The sequence below is a fragment of the Sus scrofa genome, chromosome 9, assembly GCF_000003025.6.
Source record: "Sus scrofa isolate TJ Tabasco breed Duroc chromosome 9, Sscrofa11.1, whole genome shotgun sequence".
In the NCBI taxonomy this organism is placed as follows: Eukaryota; Metazoa; Chordata; class Mammalia; order Artiodactyla; family Suidae; genus Sus; species Sus scrofa.
This window is the reverse complement of record NC_010451.4, coordinates 27,420,422-27,434,115: the sequence shown is the minus strand read 5'-3', so window position 1 is coordinate 27,434,115 and position 13,694 is coordinate 27,420,422. Positions and strand designations below refer to the sequence as shown.

Sequence of the window (13,694 nt, the reverse complement as noted above, 5' to 3'; positions counted from 1 at the left end):
CCAACTCTTTGGAAAACAGTTTGGCAGTTTCTTAAAAAGTTAAATACAGTTGACCCTGAGCCTTGTTACAGGCACTGTCTTGCACAATCCAAAATCCGCATATAGCTTTGCAGTTATCCCTTCCCATCCCCGGCTCTGCATCTGCAGATTCAACCAACTGCAGATCTTGCAGCGCTGTAGTATACATTTATTGAAAAAAAAAAAATGCATGTAGGTGGACCTGTGCAGTTCAAACTCATGCTGTTCAAGAGTCAACTCTATTTCCTTTCAATAAACTTTATAATTCCATTCTTATGAATGAATCTGAGACATGAAAACATATCCACACAAAAGTATGAATGTGAACATTCATAGCAGCATTATTCATTATAGTGAAAAATACCCATCAATTGCTGTATGGATAAACAAAATTCACCCTATTCATGCAATGGAGTACCATGCCACAATTAAAAGGAACAAATTATGGTACATGAGTGACTCTCTAAAACATAATGTTAAGTTAAACTCGAAGCAAAAACCTACATATTGTGTGATTCCATTTATGTGAAATTCTATAAGAAGCAAATGTATAGAGACAGAATGCAAATCAGTGGTTGCCTAAGACAGCGGGTGAGAACAGAGAATAACTATAAACAGGCAGAAAAGGAACTTTGGGGGCTGATGGATATGTTCTCAGACTGATGATGATTGCACAACTTTATAAATTTCCAAAAGCCGTTGAATTATAGATGTACCATGGCTGAACTTGATGGTATGTAAATTATACCTTGTTAAAGAGTTAAAATCAAAAACAACTGTGAAATCAGAAATAAAGCCAGTTGCTGCAGAAGATGCTTACTTTTTCCATCCAAGGAGACGGAACTAATTGCTAAAATGCAATAGGACCTTGGTGCTCTTGGGGCTGCAGTTAGTGGTTTCAGAATAGCAATATGTAGATAGGGCAGCTCCAGCTGCAAAGCATTGTCTTCTTTGGGTGAGTTTTCATTTCAAATATACAGAAGGGTCTGGTGTATGTCCACTATGTACAGAGACAGCCAAGAGTGGTAGCATGTCCGTAGTGAAGGCAGGTTCTGAAATCAAACAGAAGGGCTATAATCCCAGGAGTTCCCATTGTGGAGCAGCGGAAACGAATCTGACCAGGAACCATGAGGGGGCGAGTTTGATTCCTGGCCTCGCTCAGTGGGTTTAAAGATCCAGCGTTGCCGTGAGCTGTGGTGTAGGTTGCAGACACGGCTTGGATCTGGCATTGCTGTGGCTCTGGCGTAGGCCGGCAGCAACAGCTCTGATTAGACCTCTAGCCTTGGAACCTCCATATGCAGCCCTAAAAAAGACAAAAAAAGACCAAAAAAAAAAAAAAAAAAGGAAGGCCTAGCATCCCAGCTTTGTCACTCCCCTACTTAACTGGGTTCTAGTGCCTGAAGTGATCTGCATGGCATACAGCAGGACCACAAAGATCTTCAATTTGTATGTCCTCAGGGCAGTGGGGATTGTGCTGTCCTATCCATACTCTTCTGCTGGGCCCTCTCTTACCAGATCACTGATAAGCTGATGAGAGCTAAGGAGCCAAGGTAGCAGACAGACAAAGATGTCCACTCTGTTTCAAAGCAGGTCTCTTTCTCTAAGGTCACCTCACTGCTTCATGTGCTTTAGGTCAGGGATTCTAAAACTTTTGGATTCTAAGACTTTGTGAATGAGTCAAGAATTAACGTTAATTTGGAAAAATAAAAATATTGTGAACTTTTAAGTATTTACTTAAATGATTTTCTTTGAGATAATTGTAGATTTGCATGCAGGTGTAAGAAATAACACTGAGAGGAGTTCCCACTGCGGTGCAGTGGAAACGAATCTGACTAGTATCCATGAGGATGTGGGTTCGATCCCTGGTCTCACTCAGTGGGTCTGGGATCCAGCTTAGTCATGAGCTGTGGTGTGGGTCGCAGACTCAGCTCGGATCCCGTGTGGTATAGGCAGGCTGCTGTAGCTCCAATTCAACCCCTAGCCTGGGAACTTTCATATGCTTTGGATGCGGCCCTAAAAAGCCAAAAAGAAAGAAAGGAAGGAAGGAAGGAAGGAAGGAAGGAAGGAAGGAAGAAATAATACAGAGATGCCATGAACTCTCCATCCAGTTTCCTCCAATGACAACATCTTGAAAACTACAGTACTTTTTACATTGACTCTGTGACCCATATTGAGTTAAATTTTTTTATAAGATAATGAGGTTTAGATCAAGGTAGATTTTCCCCCATGGATGTTCAATTGCTCTAGCGCCATTTGTAAAAAGTCTATTCTTCTATCGAATTGTTTTCACACTTTTGTCAAAAAACAGTTAATACTTGTATGGGTGTTTTTCTGGGTTCCTTATTCTATTCCACTAGTCTGTGTAGACAATCCCTCCATCAATACTATATCCTTTTGGAGTTCCCGTGGTGGTGCAGCAGAAATGCCATGGGTGCAACTTTAAAAAGGTAAAAAAAAAAAAAAAAAAAAAAAAAAAAAAAAGAGTGCCAAGAAAACTTTTATTTTACACTATTAGAATTTCACAAAAGAAGGTACAATTTAATACCTAAAAAGAGAGAGAGAGAGAAAGGGCATAAACTCAGAATAAAGGAAATCTTTTTATTTTTTTATTCTTTTTAGGGCTGCACTTGCAGCCTATGGAAGTTCCCTGGCTGGGGGTCGAATTGGAGCTACAGCGACCAACCCTAAGCCACAACCACAGCAATGTGGAACCTGAGCCATGTCTGCAACCTACACCATAGCTCACAGCAATGCTGGATCCTTTAACCCACGGAGCAAGGCCAGGAATCAAACCTATCCTCATGGATTCTAGTCAGGCTTGTTAACTGCTGAGCTACAATGGGAACTTCCAAAAGGAAATCTTTTTAACTGAATGAATTTAGCTTCATGAAAAGCTCTGCATACTGTTTTTATTTTTCTCGTTTCTCCTTGGACCTGTGAAAATTGCATTCCTTACTCATACCCATTAGCAAGGTTTCTGGGGCCTCGATGTCACAGTCGTCCTGCTTGACTTGGAAGCAGCAGTGCAGAGGAGAAGAATGAGCATAGGTTTGGGATCCAGAGTTGTGGGTTCAAATGCTGAATCCCCTGCCTGCCAGGTGGGTGACCTCAGATAAGTCATTGGTGGATTATCAGAAAGGGCTTTGATGCCCACAGATTTAGATATTCCAATTCGGTTACTTGGTAGCTGAGTAAGCTTAAGCAAGTTACCAAACTTCTCAGTGGCTGTTATCCCATCAGTAACATGGGAATAGTGTGAGAACCAAGGAGGAGTAAATGGGGGGATGCCTGTAAGACACTCAGCACAGGGGTTCATATGGGACATAATAAACACTCAACAGCTGGTAGCTCTCTCTCCAGGGGTGATTATACTCAGTAGGGATATCAGTCCTTACTTCTTAAAAGGGTTACAAGGATTTAATGAGATGCATAAAAGCAACTTGTAGTGCCTAGCGCATAATTAATAATTTAAAAAATTTGAGTTCTCTTTCTCCTCACCTTACCTCAATGTCCAAATCTGTAAACTAGGTCCAGTAAAACCCACTTACATAGAGTTGATGCAAGAATTGAACGTAACAGTTATAAGCAAGTGCTTTGCAATCTGGGGCACTGTGTACACATGCCTGTTGCAATTACAGTGATGGGCCCTGCCTGTGTTTATATATTTGCAAGGGCCTCTCAGAGTACCAGATGACTTATTATCATGATAAATCATAACCTCATAGAGAAAATTAGCCCAGGCCTAGAACTAAGGATGAAAGTAGAAAGAAATAAGTCTGGGAGACAGAAAACAAAATTAATAAATATTGAAATGCAAACCCACAGCATTTGGCCTGTATCCTCCCTGCCCTAGATCCTCTTGCATTATCTCATTGTGAGAAATGTTTGTGGGAAGCCACAGATCTTTGCAGACTGATATAGTCAAAAAGAAAACAGCATGCACAAAATCAAAACTCACCCAGCCCTTTGCTCTCACTACTGTGCATCCTCTCTGAAGCAGACATTCCTAGCCTGGCAACATTAGGATTTGGCCCAGGCTCTCTGGGAACTACACTGACTCTTAGGTATATGTCAGGTCAGCTGTCCTGCTGAAAAAGATCTGGAATGTGACTTCTTCTTGATCATACAGGTTCTTGTCCTCCTCCCCAAAGTAGCTTAGTAGGCATGAATGCAAGAAAAGGAGTAAGTCAGCAAGGACAATAAGCAGAGCAGCTGAAGCAAAGAGCAAGTCAAAACTGCATCAGAAGATGCTTGGTCACGTTGAGATAGCTTGATGGTCAGAGGCTGGAAGCAGGGAGACCACTGAATATTACTGCAGCAATTCAGAGAGACACTTCTGGCTTCAAGGTACAGAACAGGGCTGTCATTTTACACTGACCCTGGCCTCCAGCCTTACTTGGTTAGATGTACAGCCACAGTGTCTTTGAAAGTATCGCTTGTTGATTCTTGTAAGTAACTAACTCAGTTTGATGAAACACTTACCATGTACCTGGTTTTTGTGATAGACACAAAAGAATGAAGGGAGCTGGGGTGAAATTCAAGTCCTCACCTTCACACACTTACCACATCCCACAGGAAGTGGGTTCGTCTGTGAAAAGGCAGCCAACCTTATCAATAGTCTTTGTTCAGTGCAGACATGTAAGTACAGAAGGGCTTCCAGACAGGGTGAGAACACTTTCCTACTGGTGGCTGGGGGTGGGAGGGATTGAATTCTGGTAAGAGAGGACAGAGAAGGGTGCCCTAGGAGAGAGGATGGCATAATCTGAGGCTCTGAAACAGGAATGCTCCCTGTGGGCTCTGGAAGTGGTGGGCAGACCACTCTGCATGGAGTGGGGTCTTTGCTTTGAAGATAATCATGAGTGACAGGAATGAAGGGGTAGGAGAGGATCTTAAATGTCACATGAAGAATTTGGGTTGTATCCCATTGGCAGAAAAGAGCTCTGAGTGTTTGGGGTGCGGGTGGGGAATAAATTCAGGATGCAATTTGGGGAAGATTCTCTATTGTGTGGATTTGAAGGATGGAGACTGAAGAAAGGGGCTCTCACTGCTCTCACTGAAGCTATTATTCAGTTATTTCAAGACAAGACCCTGAATCAACATGGTGCCAGAAAGGGTAGGTTGGGATATGCAAGAAATGTAGTGAAAGAAAATATACCAGGACTTTGCAAGTGGATATGAGGATATGAATATAAGAGGAGATAAGAGGTTTTGGAATTAGATGACCAAAAGTAGAATGGAGGTGATTGGACAGAAGCGGTCAATTCAACTGGGTGGACTAAGAGAAAGTGTGCCTTCGGAGCTCAAATATCAGATCTAACTCTCTACCTGTGGAAGAGGGGGCAAGGTATTTGTTCTTCCTGAATCTCTATTTGCTCCTACATCAAAGAGATGTCAAAGTACACACATCAAAGGGGTGTTATGAGGAGGGAGAAAATAAATATAAACTATCTGACAGGGTGGTTAGTCTCTTGCACCTGCTCAATAACTAGGAGTTCCCTTTGCCTTCTTTCCTCTCCTCCAGTCCCAGGAAGACACACACCACACCCTCATCTGCATCTTCTCCCAGTCCCTGTGTGAGTTCTAAGCAGGGGAAGAGGGCTCAGCAATTCCGGCAACTTGAATTCTGCAGAGTGAACCGGAGAACTGAAGAAGGTATCAGTCAGTCACAGTCAAGCCAGGGTTCCGGTGAGATGATATTTTGTCCCTTGGCCCCTTGTTCTAAAATGGTCCTTGGCTGGAAAAATCCAGTCACATGTGTTTCACCAGGGGAGCTTAGACCTACTGGGGGATGGAAACTTCAGGCTAAGAGATCTTTAATATGGGGAGCTAACAGAAAGTAAATTAGTTACTAAAAAGTTTTTTTGTTTTTAAAGAAAGGAATGTTGTAAGTCTTTCAGACTTCACATATTATGGGGGAGAAAGACAAATTTGGACTTGAAATCTGAGCAAACCTGAGAGCTGTTGGGCAGGTATAGACAAGACAACTTTCAAACAGCAAAAGAGGGGAAAAAAGAGCGAAAACCAAGAGGGCCCGCAGGCCTGCAGACCAGGGAAGGGGAGGGGCATGCGCAGGTGAGGGTCCCCTGACCCTCCTGCCTGGGAGCCCGGGCTGACCCAGGTCGGTGGGAGACTGGCTGAGCTTAGGTCTAGAGCAATTTTGTCATCGTCCCTTTCAGGTTCTCACAGAGGAGATGACACTTTGGTTCCCTGCTTCTTACATGGAAGGAACGTGGTGCAGCACTGAGAGGCATCACAGCCCTGAACGCTCTCCTCCACCCTGAGCTCAGGGACAGAAACATTGCTGTCAGAGAAGGGGGTGGGGTGGAGGCATTGGTACTGCCCAGATAGGACAGGGAATCTCAGCCTGAGGACCACAGCACATTTCCTACCTACCTTCCCCACTGAGAGCAGATTGGAGGCACCAGCCCTACAGTACTGTAAAGCCACTGGACAGCATGTTCCCCATGGGCATGCATTGTGGCTCTCTGCCTCCTGGAAAATAAGCAGAGATGAGCTGGGTGCACCAGGACACCCTGGTGAGCCAACCAGGCCACATCTCTAGCCTCGGAGCTGCGGAATTAACATGCTTGGGCACTATGTGCCAGGCACTCTTCTGAGTGGTCCAGAGATATATTATGGAATTTCATTGCCACAAAATCCCTAGGAGGTAGGTGCCACAATCTCCCAACTTCGCAGATGAGTAAATGGAGGCACAGAGAGGTTGCAGCTTGCCCAAGGATGCAAAACCAGAAAGTAGAAAGTTTTGGGCTCAAATCTATGCAATCCTAGTAGATGGCCCCTCAGGAAGCCCTCACTGGGCCCTGCTCTTCTCATTGCCCCACCCCCTGGCTGGAAGCCCCTGTCTCTGGGCTTCACAGTACTCATTACAGAGCTGTGATGGCTTAACTGCCACCCACTAGGCTGTATGCACCATAAGGCACCATAAGCCATGTCTCTGTTGTTCATTCCTCTGTCCCCAGTGCTTAGAACAGAGCTGTGGTGGCTGTGAAAATGCACCATGCACCCTTCAGCTCTCCTGTTGCAGGAGTTTATATGGGTAGATGTCTCCGTAACCCCCACTGGACACGTCTACCACTGTGTCTCCATGTTTCCCACTGGCTGCCCCCAATCAATGACTGTGCCGAAGGGCTATCAAGGAAACCTGTTCCTGAAAGATGTGGGACTTCCTGTTCACCTTGCCAAAAGTGACTTAGAACCGCACTGCGGTCCAAGACCTTCCTTCCTCCTTCTCCTCCTGTCTGCTTCACAAGGATCAGACCCACATCGCATTCTGATGGCTCTCCCAGCCTCCTCCAATTCAATCCCCATTTTCTCTCATAGCCATTTCCTGCTATAAATGTCTTGTATATCTAATTCCAGTTTGGCATCTGCTTCTAGAAAGAGCTGGACTAATGAAAGTGGTAGGAAGAGTGGGGCACTGTCCTTCCGGATGCACTCTGTGCATTAAGTCAGGAATGCTATAGGATGCTCTTATCCCAGTATGAAGAAGCGTAGGTCTGGGAACCAAGGGGTAGAAATAAGAGGGACCAACTTATCATTACTCCCAATAATCCACTTGAGGATTTTGTTCTTCCCATCCCACAACTCTGGGCTCTGCAGAATTAGAGGTCCTGGTCCCCAAAGGGAACAAATACTTCCCAGCAGACACAACAAGGGTCTCAGTGAACTATAAGCTCCACCAGAGTATTTCTGGCTTCCTTGTGTCCATGGACCAGCAGAAAAGAAGTCCCCGGACTTCCAACATTAATTGACCTTGATCAGCTAGAAGAGAAAGGGCTAATTACATAATTGGGAAAGGGGGAATAAATGTGCAACCCATGTAATCCACTTGTCGCCTAAGGCTTAAAAATGGTCAGAGATGGTCGAAAAAGAAGATTGGGATGGAAAGAACCACCCACGGTTCTTCTCCATTGCACTGTCAGCAACACTGGCCAGCTGCGATGACTCTGTACGAGGGTCAGCTATTCCTTAAGCTCACAGTCAATCCATTCTTGGAAGACAGGAGGAGTATGTGACACAAAATTCCTGGTGTACATCCGGTCTATAAATACTGGTTGAAAAATGAATAAATGCTTCCAGAAGGATTATACATTTTCCTCTTTTTAAAGGCTACCCAACACATTCAGAACAGCTGAGTTTCAGAGAAAACTATAATGCTTATCAACATCCAATTATCTGAGAGTTGTTGTTGTGTGCTGTCTCTCTGTTTTCAGGGACAGAGTGGACCCCTTGGCTTTCTCCTTTCTGGTTCCAGTTGCTTTCTGAGACCCAGGAGCCCTCCTGCCCTTGAGTTCTCTGTGTTAATCCCTGAATCCTTCCAACTAGGACAGAAAAGACTTTGACAGGTGGAAATGGAGAAGAGGGATGGTTCAAAAAAGGAAACTGAGTCAACAAAGACCTAGAAAGCCTTCTCTGGAATATAGTGGCTGATGGAACAGAAGCAAGCAAAAATCCAGGGGGGAGAACATTTACACTTGGACAGGGCAATGGAAATGGAAAGTAGGAGACAGGTCAAGAGATATTTATTAATACAATTCAGCAGCCTATGGCCTGGAGGTGGTGATAGATATCATTGACTAAATTATGGGAAAAAATGAGACAGCCTGTGTTAAAGCATGTGCTTAAATCTTAGCATGAGAAGTTCCCACTGTGGCTCAACAGAAACGAATCTGACTAGGATTTGTGAGGATGCAGGTTCGATTCCTGGCCCTGCTCGGTGGGTTGGGAATCCAGCATTGTGGTGAGCTCTGGTGTAGGTTGCAGATGCAGCTCAGATCCCATGTTGCTGTGACTGTGGTATAGGCTGGCAGCTGCAGCTCTGATTCAACTCTAAAGGAACAAGTGGTTTCTACTCCTAATGGCTGTTCCCCCCCCACCCGCCCCATTAATATCTATTTCCTTTTCTTTACATTGAGCAGAAGAGTTTGAGAGAACTGCATCAAAGTATCCATGATTGCCAATCACCCAATTAAAAAAAAAATTTCATACGCTTTTACCAGACACTTCAAATAACTGACTTTGTGCACAGTTCTGCACATTTTCTACTTTTGTTCAAGTTATTTTTGCATTAAATGAGTCATAATTGCTCCTTTTTATATGTGACATTTATTATAAACTTAGCTTCTCTCTCTAATAGACTATAAGGACTTAATGGAAGGTGGTTTTTTTCTTACCTTCCCTTTATACTTTTCTATGCCTGGAACACGGCTGGCACACTTTCATAAGAAAGGCCAAACAAATACTCAGTTAATTGATCATTTAACTTGGCCAAACATCCCTGGCAGAGCTGGACTGACTTTTAGAAAGATTCATCTCAACATCAGTGGTCTGAAAGTGTCAATTTGAACTGGGTAAATAATCTATCAGAGATAGCAAGGTAAGACGAAAACAACAGGCAATAAACAGGTTGACCCTGTTTAGATGTGGAAATGGCATGTGAACAGAGAAAGGAAGATAAGGGGAAAGCAACAAAGAGGGAAGTAATGAGTTGGGAGCAGAAGGAATTAATTCTCTGGAGGAATGGGAGCTGGACTAAAATCATGGAATAGAATCATGGAATGGTCCAGCTGGTAGGAGCTGTAGAGACCATCCCTAGGTAGGAAAATGGGTGCAAATGGACCCAAGAAATTCTGGGTCAAGAAAGCAGGAAGGATAAAGGAAACAGCTTGGCTATCAGAAGACTAAAGAAGTAGCCCTTTAAAACTGATTTGGGGGATCTTATACCTAGGACATCATTTCTCATGTCTTCACAACCTGGCCTGAATTCATTTTCTCGTATTACCCTTCTTGGCGAGCTCTTCCCTTCCCTACCAGCTCCATCTCTTATGCCAGCACTTCTTGCAGGCTTTTTTTCCCCAGCGTGGTTACTCTTCTTCTGAGCTCCCTGAGATTTTGTACACACCTTCCTTATATTCCTTATCATACATTACAATAATCACAGTTTCCAAGAGAGCACCCCTGTGAGAACCTCAGAAGCAGAACTTGTATATGTCTTTTTTTTTTTTTTTTGGCTGCACCCACAGCATGCAGAAGTTCCTGGGCCAGGAATCGAACTTGAGCTATAGCGGTGACAACATCAGATCCTTAACCTGCTGAGCCACCAGGGAACTCCTGTGTTTTGTTTTGTTTCGTTTTCAATCCCTCCCCTGTGGCTGACACAGTGCCTGCTGGCTTCTCTGTGAGTGTTGAACAAATGAATGGATGAGTGACTAAATCATTTGAAATCTGTACTTTCCTCATAAACCATAAGATATGGGAAAATAAAAATTCATCTCAGGGTGGAGCAGAGGTGAGTAGTCCAATTCATATTAATGAAAAGGCTGAGTTTTCTAAAACGTATGAATCTGCAAAATGCCTGCCTGTAACCTATTTATACTACAAATTCCTTTTACTTTATTGGAAATAGCCTACCACCTCTCGTAAAAGTTTTTACTCTATTTAAAATTGCTACCTATCCTCCGTGCTGAACTCCCTAGACCCCTTTTCCCCTCTTCTTTTCCTTTGGCATTATTGCCTTTAAACTATCCACTATTAATGGATGCCACTATCCATTAATTTATTGGGTTCATTATTTATTATTTATTCCCCTTACTACAATGTTAGCTGCATGAGGTCTGTTTTGTTCACTGCTGCTTCCAGGGCACCTAGAACAATGACTGGAACTTACTTAGCGTCCAGTATTTGTTGAATGAAGGACGGATTGGATGAATGGAAGCTCTTTGGCATGGTCCACATATCCCCCTGTGTTACCTCTGCCATCTTCTCTTATGTCTCTCAATTTTTTCCTCCAGAAAATGCCTTGAGATATTTTTGGTTGTCACCATGACTCAGGGGGAGAGGAAGAGGCTACTGACATCTAGTAGATGGAGGTCAGAGATACTGCTAAACATCTTGCAAGGCACCTGATACCCCCCCCAACAAAAAAATTATCCAGCCCAAAATGTCAATAGAGCCCAGACTGAGAAATCCTACTTTATTCAGTAACCCATACTATCCATTCCAATGACAATGAATTACTTGTAGTTTCCCGAACACTCTCATTTTTAACATTTTGTGTTACATGCTATGTGCTATTTGCTCTACTGGAAATGCTTCCCCTATTTTGTTTCTTTGATGAGTGATTACCCATACTTCAAGTTTCAGCTCATCTTTTTGTAGAAGCTTCCCTGACCCCTCAAGGCAGAGTGAAATGCTTCTGTTTCTGTGTTTTCTGGGCATCTTGTTCATTCCTCTATTGTATCATTTAACCACATTCCTACATTTATAATTTCCTTATAATTTATCTTTCTATGTTAACTGTGAGCCACTCAAAAGCAAGGACTTATTGCTCTCAGAATCCCCATTGATTAGCACAGGTCCTGGAAAATAGAAGGTGTTTAATAAAACTTTGTTGAATGCATGAATGAATCCTTTGGGTGAGAGAGACATCATAAAACCCTCCTCCACTTCCCTTGATGCCTCTAAAGTATTCTCTCCCATCTCTAAACTACTCTAACCTCTCATCATCTGTGTCACAAATGTGTACATAATTACTCAATGTTCATATTATTTTGTTTCCCAGAAAATTACCTACTGAGATGTTGGAACATTTGAGATTACAGCTTCTTCTTGGTTCTCTGCTTCACAACAGAAGAATATATTTGGCACTAAGACAGAAACCCAATAGGCTACTTGATTTGTACTGACTAACTACAACCAGAAAACATCAATAGAAGTAGTAGACGTTAATCTACTTTAACCCAGTTATTTTGGAGAAACCTGCTGGGTAGCCTAACTCTGGACCTATCTCTTGAGGCCTGACCATCATTTCAAGGGTCTGTGGCTATCTCCATCAAGGCCACGAAAGGGTGGACTCTCAGTCATGGGGAACCATTAGTCACTTCACCGGACCAGGTATGAAATACGTTTTTGTTTTTTGGGTTTTTTTTTTTTTTTTTCATATGAGTAGCAGCAGTTTAAATCTAGGCTCCCTATTGTGTTAAAATTCAATGAGGCTCAAGTTGAGCTTTCAAATGTAGCAGAGCCCCAAATTTTGCATGAAATAAATGAGGCAATGAGCACTGTAGTGATACTTACAAAATATTCATTATTCTGATACACAGAAATATGTATTTGCCTCTGACCTGAGGAGGTGAATTGTGCCAGCAACCAGATGCAAGAAGTTAATAAATGTTGACGGCAACACATACTTCAGGGCAAAATGCTCTGCTTGGGGCTGAGGAAAATGCCACTCAATTGAATCACGTTGTATTTCAAAGTCTAGCTGTTTTTCAAGATATTACATTTCCAGCAGCAAGCTGTTTATTTCCCAAGCAACCCGCAATCACACCACTTGGCCAGTGCCTACTCACTTCTCATAATGTTCTAGGATAACCTCTGGGGTTTAGATGTGTACATTATGTGGGCTCCTCTAACCCTTGGTAAGTGGTCCAGCTTGCTAAAATCTCAGGCTAGAATTGCCCAACAATGAGTGTTGTCTAAACACTTATATTCTGTGCCAGGCACCGTGTAAGGACATTGAAGATGTGAACTCATTTATCCTCACTTAGATTTGAGGTTTGATTCTACTGTGTAATATGTAGAATTATGCCGCCTGGGGCAATTTATTAAACATCTCTGAGCCATAATTTCCTCAACTGTAAAATGAGGATAAAAACACTACTTCATAGGGTGTTGTGATGTTAAATGAAATAATGAATGAAAACTACCAACACTGGATCAGAACACATTATACATTTCTTATTCATTAACTATTATGCAGACAGAATGCAGGGGTTTAATTTTATTTTATTTTACTTTACTTTTTTATGGCTGCACCCACTGCATATGGAAGTTCCTAGGCCAAGGACTGAATCCAAGCCACAGCTGAGCAGCTGTGGCAATACCAGATCCTTTTAACCCACTGCACCAGACTGGGGATTGAACCCACACCTCTGCAGCCACCAGAGCTGCTGCAGTCGGATTCCAAACCCACTGCACCACAGCAGGAACTCCAGAATGCAGGATTTTTAGAATGTGTTCTCTGGGAAAGAGATCATGATGCTGATTTACAAGCAAGAGCTTGAATACATCCTTGAGGGAAGGAGCACTGCAAACATAGGTAAAGGGGGAAGTTGAACTGCAATTCACTTGCAACAAAAGCCTCAGCTCTATCTTCAGAGCACTTTAGAGCAGGCATGACCTTTCAGAGTAGCTGTGGACTGAGCCAAGTGGACAGTCCTTTGTACCTCCTCATCAACTGGCCATTGCATGCGGGCTGCCCACAGGGAGGGCATATAAGTTGGGGATGAAGCATCTCCATTCCACCAATGGAAATTCCTCACTCACACGTGAGCAATCAAGAGGCAACACTCCTGACAACTTGGGGGATAAGTGTCCCCCTGAAAGAGGGATCTCTGTGGCACACTACAGCATCTACTACAGTCCAGTTTGGCAGAAACAGAAGTAGAAAGAATGCTGTATTTTATGTTTAAAAATCAAAATAAATGTTTACTAATCATGTTTGTAACATCCTTATGTGGGGGTTGGACTCTCTTTCTTTGATATGTTAAAGTCATTGATTTTATCTGTTGATTATTTTACATGTTTTTATAAACAACCTTGTCTATATGAAATGCCTTCAAGCTAAAGGGAGCTGAACTCTAAATTTGACTGCG

The 13,694-nt window shown here is 43.0% G+C and overlaps 1 long non-coding RNA gene across 1 annotated transcript; it reads left to right on the top strand.

Moving 5' to 3' along the window:
* On the top strand, nucleotides 2,841-11,931 carry LOC110255419. The gene is made up of 2 exons (XR_002335592.1): nucleotides 2,841-5,703; nucleotides 11,600-11,931. It is a non-coding gene; the product is annotated as an uncharacterized LOC110255419 (long non-coding RNA).